General features: G+C 38.4%; 1 pseudogene; it reads left to right on the forward strand.

The window, feature by feature from the left end:
- Positions 1-9460: 9460 nt before the first annotated feature.
- LOC149186503 (uncharacterized) lies at positions 9461-15819 on the forward strand (annotated as a pseudogene).
- Positions 15820-16729: the final 910 nt, after the last annotated feature.

Here is a 16729-nt window from a genome sequence, read left to right on the forward strand (position 1 = left end):
CTTTCAGTAGGGGGGTGATGATGAGCCCCAAAAATGGATAATTATATGGGCTCATTCAACCTCCTAATTCAACTTAATCCACCATTCTCATTATTTTATTGCATGTTTTTTATTATATTTATGCTAATAGAGTGAATTGGGTTATTCATTGTGCCAACAAGTCTAATGTGTGCTTTGTGTAGTCTTTTTGGTCAATTTGGAGACAAAATCAAAGGTTTTAATGAGCACTTGGCAGCCAAATTCATGGGAGAACAAGGGAGAGGATTTGTAGGAAGGTGTCCCCTTCATTTATGGGCCTTCACCTCAAATTCTCCACCATCAACTCGGAGTTCAAGGGCCACAAAATCAATTATCACAAGGGCAGCCGAGCAAGTGCTAGTAAAAGTGTCGTTAAATACAAGTTTTGGGCAGTCGAGTTCCTAAAGTTTAGGAGGGCTGTTGGGGTTGTCAATTTGTATAAATAAGAAGGCTTAGGGCCTCATTTTGGGGTTAGCCAGTAGTTAGTCACTTTGTAGGCAGAAGTTAGCTAGTTTGTAGTTCGATTTTAGTCAGTAGATTAGCTTTGCATTTCAGCACATTTTCAAGCTTTCCCTTGTGGACGGTTTTTGATGTAACTCTTCTTTTCTTGCTCAATAAAGACGAATCCAGATTTGCACCAGCTCTAAATCTCTTTAGGAGGTTGTAGCTCTTGGGGTTGGGCCCATCTCAAGTGCCCAATACCTCCTCTGTTTACTTTCATGTGTCTTTACTGCATTCTTAGAATAAAATCTGCTATTTTAGATTTAAATCTTGCTTTGTTATTTAGATTGCTTTTGATGGTTAAAGTAGCTTTTCATATTCAGATTTAGTTGGTAGGATAATAATAGGAAAAAGGCTCCAAAAAAGGGTCAAAAAACACATTTGATTTCACCTCTTCCTTATTGGATCAGGGGCTGGAATTGAAGTAACCGTGCTGTCCCAAACAAAAACACTAGTTTGCTTTACAATGCAATCCTTAGTGTACTATTTTCATTTGCAGAAGTTGGTTATGTGTTTAGATCTCTGAAATGTTTCATTGCATAGTTGATATACATGGTTCTCTTCCAAATAAAGCAGTTGTTCATTCACTTTATTGTTAGTTAGATTAGATTAGCTAGGACTTTGATTACTTGCAAGACTTTGTTGATTCAGTTGAATGTATACGGTGAAAAGCATCTCTACCACTCTTTCATCCACCTAAGCTTCATCAGAGCCATCTGCTCCATCTCCTAGCTAGGTTCCTTGCCTCACATCTGTCCTCTTGCCCACGTAACCCTACCTTTTTGTGCAATCATTGTTTCAACCTTTTTCGAGCCAATTTAGCCATCTACACCTTCTCACCACTCTATCCACCAGTCCCTGGGCCACTTCAAACCCCTATCCTACCTCCATATCCATTCATGCATCTTCCCTCACTCACCCATCCTCCAAAATCCAATTTTTAAACATCCTGTAGAAATTTCTAAACATCCTGTAGAAATTCCTGAACATCCTGTAGAACCCCTGTAGACTTCCTGTAGAAGCTCACAAATGAGGTTTCTTGATAGCCAAACTTTGTTAAACTCTCTGGAAGGGTGTTAGGGACTCCTTAGACCCTCTACTGGATTCTCTACAAAAACAACCAAGAATTCGGCCACACATACCAGACACTCCTAGAGGGTCAACATGTTCCAAATTTTCACCTCCAGGATGCCCTGTTATGCCACCTGGGTCACCTTTGTGTTCCTTCAAGTGAGCATTCCAAGATGATTTGGGAAGCACACTACAATTGGGCTGCTGGGCATTTCAGGGTCAAGAAAATGGTGCCAGTACTGCAGAAGTATTTCTATTGGTCGAATCTTCGACAGGATATCGGGAAGTACATCAGATCATGCACTGCCTGCACCATTTCCAAACCAACCATCAAGAAACAAGGCCTCTATACCACGCTGCCTACCCCTATTCGACCTTGGGAATCCATCTCCATGGATTACATGTTAGGCCTTCCTTCTACTAAGCATGGAAACGACTGTTTTTTTGTGGTTGCCAACAGGTTCTCGAAGATGGCCATTATGGTGGCCTACAAGCAGAATATCACAATAGAAGCCACTACTAAACTCTTCTTTGAATGAGTGTGGGTACACTTTGGGATCCCACAGTCTATCATCTCAGATCAAGATAGCAGGTTCCTTAGTACATTTTGGTCTAGTTTCTGGTCGATGCTCGACACCAAACTCACTAAGTCCACAACCTTCCATCCTCAAACTGATGGCCAGATAGAGGTTGTCAACACGATGATCGTACACATTCTGCACATGTACAACTCAAAGCATCCACGCACATGGGATGAGAGTCTCCCCTATGTTCAGCATAGTTATAACCGGGCTCTCCACAGTTCGACTGGACACAACCCTTTTCAGGTGGGCTTGGGATTCCAGCCACTATGTCCCATTGATGTGGCCATGCCATTTGCAACTACTCACGCAGATTCGACTCATGTCCAGTTCGAAACAGATAAGGCAAAGAGCTTCATTTAGTACATCCAGCATATTCGCTAGCAGGTCCATGACATTCTAGAGAAATCAAATGCCAAGTATAAGCAGTGACATGATCAACATCAGGTGCCACACAAGTTTTAGGTGGGCGACAAAGTCTGGTTGCATTTGTGAAAGGAATGCCTTACTGGAGCCTATCGGAAACTCAGACCACTCCAATATGGTCCTTACACCATTACCAAGGTTGTGGGAGACAATACATCTGAGCTCAACATTCCCCCATTCCTTGGCCTGCACCAGTGTTCAATGTGGACCGCCTTCAACCATACTTTCCACCATTACTAGACACATCCGACATTGCAGAACAGCTCACACCCATAGAGTTAAACCCAGATTGCATGGAACAAGCTGTAACTGATCGGATCATGGACACACAGATCAAGCACACTCACCAGCATAATATCCAACTGTATCGAGTTGTCAAAGTAGGCCAACTCCTTCACTAGGGCAAGTTGCTCACTAGGGACCAAGTTCAGTAGACTTTTACTCATCTCATGGAGGAACTCAATGCAATGGGGACCATTGCTTCCTAAGGGGGGAGGAATGATCCAAGTGGATATTGGTAACCACCCGCCAAGTCCACTTGGACCCCCACTATTGTTTCTTTCAGTTGTTCAGTTTCTTTAATTGTATCACAGTTTACTATTTTTAGCAGTTTTTCGGGTCCTGAACTTCCGAAGCCGTTTTGAGGCCCTAAACGACGTTTTTTGGGAAAACTAGGAGCAACATGGGTCCATGGACTGATGTTGCTCTTCCCAAAGTTGTAGTTCTCAGATAGATATTTCTAACGAGATATTGTGCGCGTCAAACGGAGATCGTATGCCAAAGTTACGACCCCAGGAAGTTGATGTACCAACTTACCCAAACGGGGCCTACAATTTGGCGTTTCATCTTCTAGGGTTAGGTTTTTGGATGTTTAGGTTTTTCCATTGTTTCTCAACAATAAATAGGCCTTCGAACCTCATTGTAACATAGTTCAGATGCATGCAGCTACCACATATCTTCTCACAGATAAGCCACCATCACCCTAGCTAGTTTATTTCCATTTCTGTTTGTAATCATATTTCAGTATTTTACAGTAATGAAATGAAGTAATATTTCTACTGCATCTCTATATGTATGGTTATATCTATAATTTGTTGTGTTACTGTCTAAATCCAGATCAACCTGCCACATGGCGCTTCCCCATTCGTTGAAGTGTCATGCCACGTCATCTTCTCCTGTCATATGTCCAAGTCAAACCTGAACTTTGACTTGCTCTAACTTCTTCAAATGAGCTTGGATTCGAGTTTCTTTCACACCGTTGGAATCAGGATGATAAGCACTTCGATCTAAATTATTGAAATCTGTCACTTTGAGTTTTGAGCCTAATTTTGGGCACCTAATCACTCCTCCCCACTGGAAGCCTTTTGGACCCCAAAATATCACTTTCAATTGTCCATCAGGTTAGAGTACAGTTCCCTCACCTTTCCGGCCTCTATCCATTTGGATTTTAAAGGATTTGTACCCTTGTGCCCCACTCAAAGATAATCAATACTTCCCCTTTTTGATGTCCTAGTTCTTTTGTCAAGTATAGTGGCTTGTGGAAGCTCATCAAGGAATTCTAGAGAAAAGTCTTCAATAGATGGAATTTGAATATTCTCTCATTTATCTTCAATCAAAGGAGGCTTATACAACTTTAAATTATCAACATTAACAACAACATAAATTTTCATATATGAAGGTAAATTCTACTTAAAGGCGTTGTTATCAATCTTTTCCAAAATTCTGAATGGACCATATCTAATTGGTTTTAGCTTTTTACCTTCTCCTTGGAGCCTCTCTTTATTAATGTTAAGCCAAAATGCATCATCAACTTGGAACTTGTGATCTTGACAATGCTTGGCGTGCCTTGCTTTGTACTTGCCTTGGCTTTTCTCAAGTTGTTCTTGAACCTTTTGGTGTACTAATTGGATTTGTTCAATGAACTTTCTTGCTTTGTCTATGTCGCTATGACCTTTAATAGCAACATCTTTTCCAAAAATAAAATACAAAGGAGATTTAGGCAAGTATCCCAAGCATACCTGAAATGGTGAAGTTTGAGTTGAAGAGTGCTTGGCTCAGTTGTAAGCATGTTGAATATAGTGCAAATGTTCATCCCACAACTTAGGATGCTTGCTAAAATACCCACGAAGAAGATGTATCACTATTTTTTTCACCACTTTTGTTTGACCATCTATTTGTGGATGAAAAGTTGTACTCTTTTTCAATTCGGTGTCCATGAATCCCCACAAGCTTTACCAAAAATCCCCAACAAAACGAGAATCTCGATCACTAACAATGGATGTGGGCAATCCAAAATGTACCCAAACATTCTGAAAGAATAACTGAGCAGTTTGTTCAACTATAACTTTCTTTTTACATGGCATCAAAATACACATGTTTTTGAACCTCTCCACAACTACATACAAATAATCATGACCTCTTTTTGACAATGGAAGACCTCATACAAAATCCATAGAAACACTCTCCCATGGTTGTAAAGGAATTGGAAGTGGTGTGTACCTCTTTAGATGTGCCACCATCTTACTTACACTGAAATGACCACCAATAAGAGAAGTATGTGCCTCCCTTATGATGTTAGCTCTTTCTCCTGGTGGAATACAAAGCTTGCCAAGATGGTACAACAAGTTATCATGCAAATGATAATCCAATTCCTCTATTTGGTTACCTTGACTCAAGCTTGCATAAAAATTTTGAAAGTCATTATCTAATGCATATTGCTCAATATAACTTTCATGTAAAACAAAATTATGCTTGAGTAAAGTAGCAGAACTAACAATAGGCCTAGAAAGCATATCAACAACTTTATTGTAGATACCTTTCTTATAACTGATTACCAAGTGGAATTATTGAAGAAAACCCATCCATTGGAAGTGCCTTGATTGTTGCAACTTTGATTGTGATTGCAAGTATTTCAATGGTTGATGATCAGTGTGAATGACTGTTTCCTTACCCATCAAGTAGTGTTCCATTTTTTTACACTTTGCACAAATGCATACAATTCCTTGTCATAAGTAGGATAGTTAATCACTTTACCATTAAAAGTTTCTGAATGAAAATAGATAGGCTTACTATGTTGCATGAGGACTGCACCCATGGTGTAGTCACTAGCATCAATATGAATCTCAAATAACTATCTCAAGTCTGGAAGTGAAAGTACTAGAGTTGTACTAATATTTTCCTTCAATGCATCAAAGGCCTTTTGTTGTTTGCCTCTCTACTCAGTAACTGTCTTGGGCCTTGACCAATTCACAATGACATCAACCTTGGAGGGATCTATTTTCAACTCACCTCTTCCAACAATATGACCCAAGTAAACTAAAGAAGTTTTTCCAAACTTGCACTTTGACATCTTAAGATACAACTGTTATTTTTTCAAGACATGAAGTACTTTTTTTACATTCATGAAATGTTCATCGCGAGATTTACTGAAAATTAAGATGTCATCTAAGTGGACTATGACAAACTCATCAATAAATGGCCTTAACACATCGTTCATCACACGCATGAATGTAGCAGGAGCATTACATAAACCAAACGGAATAACTAGCCATTCAAACAAACCTTGTTTTTTTTTTAATTTTGTCTTCCAAATGTCTCCTTCAGCTATTCTAATTTGATGGTAGCCACTTCTTAATTTCATCTTATTAAAATACTTTTCATCTTTCAATTGATCAAGTAAATCATCTATTCTAGGTAGTGGATAATGGTTATTTACTGTAATTTTGTTCAATGAACAAAAGTCCACACACATGCGCCATGTTCCATCCTTCTTTGGCACCAAGACAATAGGTGAACCACATGGCGAGGAAGATGGTCTAATGATCCCTTTATTCAACAACTCTTGAATTTTCTTCTTAATTTCTATGCTTTCCATCAATGACATCATGTACATGCCAATGCTAGGAAGAGGACAATCTTGCTACAACGATAGCTCATGTTGGATTCCTCTCTTGGGAGGTAATCTGTTTGGTTCCTGAAACATATCATCATATTGGTTAACTACGTCAACCAATTCAGATTTCAAATTTGAATCACAACCTTTAAAATATTTATTATCAACATCATTCTTGGGTTTGATCTTTAGAAGCACAAAATTCTTGCTCGAATTCACTAGTCTTTTCATCTTTCCTACATTAACAAGAGAAAGATTTATTTTCTTGCTATGAGCTCTCACAATATACTCTACTCCATCTTTGAATAAATGATATTTGTTTTCATGTCTATGGAAGATATTTTTTCTATCATAAAGGTACAGGCTGCCCAAAACTATGCCACAAATATCTAACGGCATAACATTAAGCTCCACTTCATCTATGAAATTTGCAGTAATGGCAAAGTACAATTTACACTTTCTAGTAACCTGCAATTTTCGCATTTTCACACACCCATCCGAGTGCTTATGGTTTATGATGTGGAATGGTTTCCAAGTTTAAAATTTTGACAAGTTTTCAGAGATAATATTGACTTGAGAGCCACTATCGAAAAGTATATCAATCTTGTTATGTTTTGAGATCACCCTTCTGTGGAAAAATTCTATTCTCCTCTTTTCATTTGGAGTTTCACTTTGTGAGTTTGAATAACTAGTGCTAGCAATGGATTATTTTCCTTTTAACCCCATGGCTATGATTTTAGTTTCATCACCTGAATCGGATCCCAAATCATGTTGAGTGGTTGCAGTTGTCTTTTGTTTTCCCTTGTTGTTGTTTCTTTTTGGTCTCATTTCGAGATGAAGCTTCCAATAATGAGCTTCATCATGAACCTCTCTGGAACATTTTTTGCATGTAACTTTATCTCCTTCTCTCTTGATAGACGAATTTTTCTTTGCCTTCCCTTTGAAATACTTTTCCTTTCCTTTACTCTTAAATGGATTTTTACTACCTTCTTCTGGGGTTTTTTTCCCTTTTGCCTCAAAATTAGTGGCTTGCACACACTTATCATCTAGATTATTGGGATTAAACATTAAGATAGTATGCCTAAGGTAACTGTGTAAACCCCCTATGTACTTCAGCAATGTGTCTTGTGATTGCAAATCTACACCTAACATCAAAGACCTTTTTTTGAATTCTTGGGTGTAATCTTACACATTTTGACCTTTAAGTTGTGTAAAGTTCTGCCAATTCATGATGGCTTTTTGCATATAAGATAGAGGGTAAATTTTCTTTTGATTGCAACAATGAAATCATTCCAATAAATTGATATCTTACCGTGTTTTTAAATGTCCTCTTAGGTCTTTGATTCCCACCATACTAGTGCTTCATGCTCCATTCTCAAGGAAGCTAATTGAATATTTATGTCATCCTCTTGAAGGTTTTGAATCCTGCAATAGACCTCCAACTGACGAATCCAATTATCAAGCTTCTCTGTATTCACTTCACCATTATACATGGGTAGCTCAAATTTAATATCAAGTTTTAAAAATGGTGATTTACCAGTTCCTTTTGAAGTATGATGATGAGTATGAGTAAGGGTTGTGTTAGTGGAAGAGGGTGAAGATGCTTTTCAAGAAGATGATGAAGAAGATAGTGGAGAGGGTGGAGGTTTGTCTCCATTTCCATTACCTCATTTTCCATTACCTCCTCCTGGAGAGCCTTCTCCTTTGAGAGGTTTGGAACTTTCCCCTTGCAACCTGGTATTCCTCTCTTCATAGAGGACCTTTACCATCTTTGTCATATCAAAGAAAGACTTTTTGAAGGTCTTCTCATCTTCTGTCATATTTGTAGGTTCTCCTTCATGAGACCTGATCTCTATAGTCTCAACTGCAAATCGAGGCTGAACTAGTGTTGGAGATTATGGCAACCTTGCTTTCCTTCCCCTTGACCCAACTTCAAGGATTCCAACCAGCTTCCCTTCTCCTCTTTTTAGTTTTAACCTTTTAAGCATGACATAAACTTGAAAACACTTAAATCCTTCTTTCACAAAGAAAACCTAGAGCTCTGATATAAAAATGATCTGATTTAGAATATTAGATTGTTGTGCTAAGATCCTCCTCAAATTAGAAACAAAATTCTTTCATTATGCTTAAGGATTCATGAATTTTTGCAAGTGAAACGATGAGTTTTTATGTTAATTTTATGAGAAATTTAACATAAATAAGAGATTGAACAAAAACATAAACATGTACAGAACATCATCAAAAAAACATTACAAGAGGAACATGATAAAGGATTTCACCCCTCCTAGGCTATGTATCCTTAGTCTAGCTTTCAATGGCTTGGGCCTCTCTATTATGCTCAAAAGTGTAAAATTATGTGTTTACAATGTTCAAATGCTTCTATAACCTGCTCCAATGAGTCCATAATATCCAAAGATGGCGATCTAGCCTCTTTTTACATTGGTGGAAAACTCAAGAAGTTATGACCTCTCCTAGTTTTCCCAATATTCTCTCCAAAAATTGCACCATTTCCAGCATGATCCTACAATTTCGCTCCAAAAAGTGCTAAATGGGTGAAAATTTCACCGCATGGTGGCCATAAGCTATCGGCACTAACAACTCCATCAAAAATCACAATTAGCGAGAACCGGCAGGTCTTATGGTTTCTGAACACAACGTGGGCTATATGCAATTATGATAAATGGCAGACCCGGCAGAGTTATCAACTGAAACCCTTAATCTTATCGCATCCAGGATCCATCGCAAATCGGAATAGGTGAAGTCAGGGGGTAACATATATACGGGACTTTGCACTATGTGATCTACGATTTCAATTATTGCATCGCAACCCAGTACATTGGGGGTCGATTTCTATAGTACTTCCCTTCTATGATGTGTGATTATGTTTATCGCATCACACCCTGGTTTGTTCTGGGGTCGATTCTTTAATGCCGACCCACCTGCGATATATGATTTGTGAAATGCAAGGTTAATGGTGGCCTGCCACTTGGCGCTTACCCATTCGCTGAAGAGTCCTGCCACGTCATCTTCTCCAAAGCGTGAGATTCAACATGAGATTCACTTGCGACAAGATGTTCCTTTACCCAACATTGGTATGTACAAGTTGTCATCCATTGAGATGGAGGAGATAAAGAAGCGAGTACAAGAATTGTTGAAACAAGCGGTCATAAGGCCAAGTTCTTCTCCATGTGGATCACCCATCATGTTGGTGCCAAAGAAGGATGGCACATGGAGGATGTGTGTGGACTAAATAGCACTCAACAAAATAACGGTGAAGAATCAATACCCTCTCCCTCTCATTTATGATTTGTTAGATCAATTGAAAAATGTTGTCTATTTCAAAAAACTGGACTTGCACAGTGGTTATCACCAGGTCAAGATTGCAGAACGGGATGTATGGAAGACTGCATTCAAGACAAAATAGGGTTTGTTTGAATGGATGGTGATTCCATTCAGACTATGCAATGCTCTGGCCACATTCATGAGGGTGATGAATGATATTTTCAGGCCTTTTCTTGATTATTTTGTACTTGTGTATCTTGATGACATTATTGTTTTCAATAGGACATGAGAAGATCATGTGAGTTATGTTAAAAAGGTGCTTGATGTTTTGCAAAAAGAAAAATTGTATTTCAACATGTCTAAGTGTTAATTTGGTAAGACCTCTTTGGTTTACTTGGGTCACATTGTCGGAAGTGGTCAATTAAAAATAGATCCTTCTAAAATTGATGTGATTGTAAAGTGGCCTAAACCCACCATTTTTACATAAGTTTATAACTTTTTGGGTGTAATACAATACTGGAGAAGGTTCATTTCGAAATTCTTTGTCATTGCATCCCCCTTACATGAATTCACAAGTGTGAAGCAAACCTTTCAGTGGGGAGGAAAATAGCAGAAAGCCTTTGATACACTGAAAGAGAAGATCAGTACAACACCAATTTTGGCCTTACCTAACCTCCAACAACCTTTTGAGATCAAGACTAATTCCAGTGAATACATCATGGGAGAAGTATTGATGCAGTAGAGGAAAAATGTATGTACCATTTGGATATGTTATCCCAAGCTATTGTGAATTATCCCACATATGACAAGGAGTTGTATGCCTTGGTTCAAAGCATGAACAAGTGGAAGCAATATTTCATCGACAAGGAGACCATCATTCAAACAGATCACGAGCCCTTGCAGTACCTTGAGTCGTAAACCAAGCTTCAACAAGCATGTCATTTCGGATGGATGGGATTCCTCCACCAGTTTCACTTGGTAATAAAATACAAGAAGGGCACCAGCAACAAAGTGGCAGATATTCTTTCTCGCCCTCCTATTTCTGCATCTATAGTTTTCGAAAATTCTTCTTTGTCTTTTGAAATTTATGTTGAACAATGTGTTGATGATGATGATTTTAAGGAGATCTATGCAAAATTGACTCATGGATCGCAGGTGGACAATTACCATTTACAGGAAAAGTTGTTGTACCACCTTGGCAAACTTTGTATCCCCACCAATGAGAGAATACATGTAATCATAGAGGCACCTACCTCTCTTGTGTTGGGTCATTTTCGTGTAGGTAAAATTTTGTTTCATTTGCAGAGGTTGTGTTATTAACCTCACATGAAAAATGTTGTGACTCTATATGTAAAGGGACATGTGTTTTGTTCAGTTAGCAAGCCCACTAACAGAAAATTGGGGCTCTACACACCACTTCCTGTTCCGAGTCGTCCATGGGAAAGTGTATCAATGGATTTTGTAAGCGGTTTTCCTTTGTCTGGGATAGGTCATGACCATTTATATGTCGTTGTGGATCGATTTAGCAAAATTTGTGTCTTAATACCTTGTAAAAAGTAGGTCATTGTAGAGCAAACTTCTCATCTCTTCTTCCAATTTGTATGGGTCCACTTTGGGTTACCCACACCCATTGTGTATGATCAAGACTCTCACTTTCTTGGAGAGTTTTGGATGATTTTGTGGAGAATGATGGGTACCAAGTTGAAGAGGAGAACAAAATTTCATCTGTAGGCTGACTAAAAAATAGAGGTTGTTAACCACACAGTGATACACTTACTCTGAGGCTATTGTGGTAAGTATCCCAAGTTGTGGGATGAGTAGCTTCCATGCGTAAAACATACATACAACCAAGTATTGCATTCATCCACTCAGAGCTCATCGTTCAAGACATGCTTTGGATATGTGCCAAAGGATCCCTTAGACATAGTCTTTGGGAGAGATCAAGATTCCAATGGGCAAGATGACAGGGACAAAGTGTGGAATTTCATTCAGTGAATTCAGATGATTCAGCAGGCAGTGCATGAGTAGTTTGAGAAAATTCAAGCTCAATACAAATCTCGACATGACAAGCACCAAGTTGATCACCAATTCCATGTTGGAGACAAAGTGTGGCTCCACATAATAAAAGACAAAATGAAAGGGGAAGGAAATAAGTTGAGACCAATCTGATATGGCCCATTCACTATAATTGGAGAAGATTTGAGACAATGCTTTTCGTCTCGATTTGCCAACATACATGAAGATATACTCAGTGGTGAACGTTTAAAACTTGAAGCTTTATGAGCCTTCATTGATCATGGACACCGAAGAGGTTGGAAAGGTTCCTACAGTGGATGATTTTTCACCTGAATACTCGGAAAAGATACTAGAGGACATCATTCTTGACAGAATGACCAGGACTTCAAGACAAGGAAATGTGCAGTATCTTCATATTGGTTTCAAAGGAATGAATACAAGGAAGGCTTGATGGATTGAAAAGGAGAAAGTGAGGGATAAATCCCTCCCTTTCTAATTAACTGATAAATAGTTTGGCATCCCAAAATCTCATTAGTGGGGAGGAATGATCCAGGTGGCTCTAGAAATAGAAATGGCCTTGAAATAGCTCAAATATCAAAATCGTCAAATGAAAGCGAAACCAATACTTGATCGTAGTGCTTGTCACCCTGATTCCAATGGTACAAATGACACTCAAATATGATTTTGTATGTTTAAAAGAGAAATTAACTCATAGAAATATATAAATCACACATATAAAAATCAGAGACACAATATTGGCAGAAAAAGGTTGAAGCCTCATGTATTCTTTCTCTCTCATTCTTACACAGAAATAATTGAATATAATGTTACAAATAAATAGATGAGAGATATTGGTCTCAAGATAGTGCGTTCTATCTTAGACACCTTTGGTTGAGATAATTTCTCCTTTGGTTGAGATAATTTCTCACCAGACACACCAATATAGGAGTTACCTAAACTAACTCCTATCTTAGAGGAACAACCCAAGAGTTAGGCACAAATTCCTAACTTGGAATTTTTAATTAATTTTTGGATTTATTATTGTTTTATGAGAGAGTCTAACATTCCCCCCCTCAATGATAAATCCAAAATAAGAACGAGGAACCATCTTCCAAGTTCTCATGTTGATCCTCAAAAACATTGCCTCCAGGTGTAGGAGAGTTTCACTGTTGTACTCCCTCGTTCAATTGCAGGAGAGTACTATCATCGATTCACTGCTGGCTGCACTATGTGTGAATGTAGTCGGTTGTAGAACTGAGACAACCGTTTGACTATGGATGACCATTCCCAAGGATCAATCCAGTCATAATGTATCTTCAATCTGCCTGATTTTTGGTGGTTGCGACATTTTGCTGAGGAATGATTGGGCTTGCCACAATGGCAACACGGATGGAGATCAAAACAGTGATCTTCCATATGACCGGCTCTTTGACAATGAGAGCATTTCGGTTGAACATGAACTTCAGGTTGCATGCAATTTCGTTTGTCTACAACTTTCTCAGAACCTGCTGAGGTGAGTGGTTCAAGAAATCCTGCACTCACAAACTTAATTGGCTTGGAATAATCTGGGATTTGTAAGTTGGTGTCATCAGGGGCATATCCTAAGCCACATCTATTCTTATTATTATGAATTTCTTCCCAGGGCTTGATGATGGCTTTGGAAGAAATTTGAATTTTATCATGAACAACTTCGACACTTGAAGTTGTTGGGATGAATGACTTATCATCTGGATGTTTCAAAGACTTGAAAGTATCACTCTTTTCTTGCAATTCATTCCTTTGAAGTTGGGACTCAAGCTGAAGAAAATCAATGGTTTCATGCATTTGCTGTAGATGCCGTGAAATATCAGCAAGAGTTTCTTTGCTGATGTGCACCATGTCTTCATCACTAGAGTTGATCAAACTGTGAAGAATGTTTAGTAACTGAATACGCTGCGCCATCTGAATTTGCTCACTTGAAGTCAGGCTCTCTTGTCGTAGATGTCGTGCTTTGAACTGTTTCACTTTACTTGAATGACAGGCTCGCTTGCTATGGGATTTGACTGGCACGCTCGCTTGATTTGTTGATCTCAACTTGCTTGATTTGTTGCTTATTGTACTTGCTGAGAACTCTTGTTAGAACTTTCTAGAATTCACGCTCGCTTGATGACGAACTCAACTTGTTAGAGTTGAACTTGTTTTGGTTGCTGTGATGGTTGTTTCAAAGAGTTAAAACTCATGGACTCACTTGATTGTGCTTTAAAGGAAGGGTGTCGAACACTGTCGAAAATGCACCCAAAAAAGCTTACAATGGTTTTAATGACTCACATAAAACAAGGAATTCACTTGTCTTAATTTGACTAAGTTCAAGAGAATTGACGTGCTTGACTTCTAATCAAGTCAAAACATGGGTGTCGGTTTCAACCGAGAATGCACCCTTACAATTCAATGTAATTGGAATTTGATTTACAAGTTCTTAAATTTGTTTGCAAGAATGTTGATGTAGACTTTGCTTTGAAACAGTGAAGTTTACAATTTCATTAACTTGATTGAATTTGCTTGTTGAAGTAGAATGTCGATGTTGAAAACTTTGATGAGTTGTTGTATGTGTGGAGCTTAATTATCCTTCCTTGCAACTATTTCGATATAGGTGTTGTGCTTGCTGGCATTGAACTTTATGTGTGTTAAATGAGATCATTTATGTGTCAAAACTAGACACAAATCATAAGCAACAACATGAAGCCATAGAAACACTCGCCATCACAAATACACATGGTGTACCTAAGATCCCCTTATTCAATTTCGGGCGGATCTAGGACATGAGCACCACAAAAAATATGCCTTTATTAATTACTGGAGTACATCATTCTTCAACTTCTCAAGCAATGAGAATGTCACAATTCAAACTTTAGAAGCAAATTGTATTCAAAAACTCCCTGCACTCACTCAATCACTCTCAAAATCTCTCTCAAAGTAAAATATTACTCTTGATTACAAAAAAAGACTCTCTTTTTAAAAAAAAATATTTGCTTATCACTCCAAATTTACAAAATATATGACTAATCCTCTTTCTTATGTCACTCCTTATATCTCCCAAAATTAACTCATTTAATTTAAAAGGGATACCTTATTTCTCCACATTTTATATCTCTCAAAAATCATACTTTATAACCTTATCACTCCACTTAAAACAAAAATATACCTCCACACTTTTAACATAAAGTAAGGGTTTTGATCATAGTAAGTGTCCACCTTAAACTTTACGTTAAAAAAAACTTACGACCTTATTCATGCAATTGATTTCCTTTGACTTGGACGCATGCCACTTCCACATTGCTGGTAGCTCATTTTAATTGATGGCTCGAATAGTGCTAAAACAGGATACATCACGGAAATAGTTGGATTAGAAACAAAGAGAGAAAGGCCATTGACTATTCGAAAGAAAAAGTCGTTCCAATAGGTGTAGAAATCACGTTGTCTTCATATAAGCAGCGACTTCGACGATCTCTTCACAGATACCGAACACGTTGTCTTACCAATAGCAGAACGCTCCCGCGCAGCAGTACTCGCCCGGTGGATTCCCTCTTTGCCTCTCTGGAATACAAAAATCGTCTCAGGTCCAGGGTTCGACTCGCCATCAATTCTTAAGATTCTGGCAGATCTCTTGTCTCGGAACGGAGATTTCCTTGTCGCCGGGGAATTCTATGGGCTCTTTCTCAGCTAACCCGAGACTTTTTGCAAATGGTAATCAAACCTCAGGAACTGAAGCCTCTGAAAGGGATAGGACCATACAAGAAGACATGACCATACAAGAATGGCCTCAGCTTGCTTTGCTTCTAGAAATCGAGGATCATGAGCGAAGAAGAGAGGCCATAAGAAAACAGAGATTGTGCAGGAGACTATTATCTAATTATGCAGATGAAGATCACGCCCTAATGGTAGGAAACAGAGATCTGCTTCATAATCTTATTGAACAAGTGATGAAATATCCCACATTTAAAATAAAAAATTTACTCAAGCATTTGCAATCACGTTTGTGCCAATGCAACATAAGAACGCTCGTACCATCTCCTGTAATTATTTGGGGTAATTATTGGCTGTTAAAAGATGAGAGTGATGGTGAGACCTTTTTACTGTATAGCTCCGATCTCATTGTTCTGTGCTCCACCGCTTAGACTTATCTCATGATGATGATGCTCCACGACAGCCTCCACAACGCACCAGTCTCCAACGCATGCTCATCAAACATAGCCAAGATAATCTACGCTTTTAATCTCCTACAGCAGATCTTAGCCGCAGGCTGATTTGATCAATGACATCTCATAGTTCATGGGCTCCTGAATGTGCACTTTAATTATCCATCTTCAACAAAATATTGTTTGCTGCCTTGTGGGAGATCAGTGTGGGTTGTCTTTGTAGCGTACCTCCAAACTATGCAGAAATACACCCACGAAATTCAATATAGTAGCATTATGCCATTGCTAGTGTAGATCCGCAGCTCCATACTTCAAAAAGCTACAAACTTTATTTCACAATCAGTATTCCATGTTGTATATTCGATGTTAAAAACTGCACATAAACAATTCAATTTTCCACCGTTACATTACATTCAAATTCAATATTCCAAAGCAGATGCGCTCACTCACAACAGATTCAACATTCCAAAGCTGCGCTCACTCACAGCAGGCACACCTAACTCATACCGTCCATACCTCGCTCCGATACCACATATTGAAAAAGACATTAACTCAAACAAATATATAAATCACACATATAAAAATCAGAGACACAATATTGGCAGAAAAAGGCTGAAGCCTCATGTATTCTTTCTCTCTCATTCTTACACAGAAATAATTGAATATAATGTTACAAATAAATAGATGAGAGATATTGGTCTCAAGATAGTGCGTTCTATCTTAGACACCTTTGGTTGAGATAATTTCTCCTTTGGTTGAGATAATTT

The sequence above is a fragment of the Pinus tabuliformis genome, chromosome 3_1 (genome assembly GCF_031772625.1).
Source record: "Pinus tabuliformis cultivar Carrire ecotype Pingquan chromosome 3_1, CPIR1, whole genome shotgun sequence".
NCBI lineage: Eukaryota > Viridiplantae > Streptophyta > Pinopsida > Pinales > Pinaceae > Pinus > Pinus tabuliformis.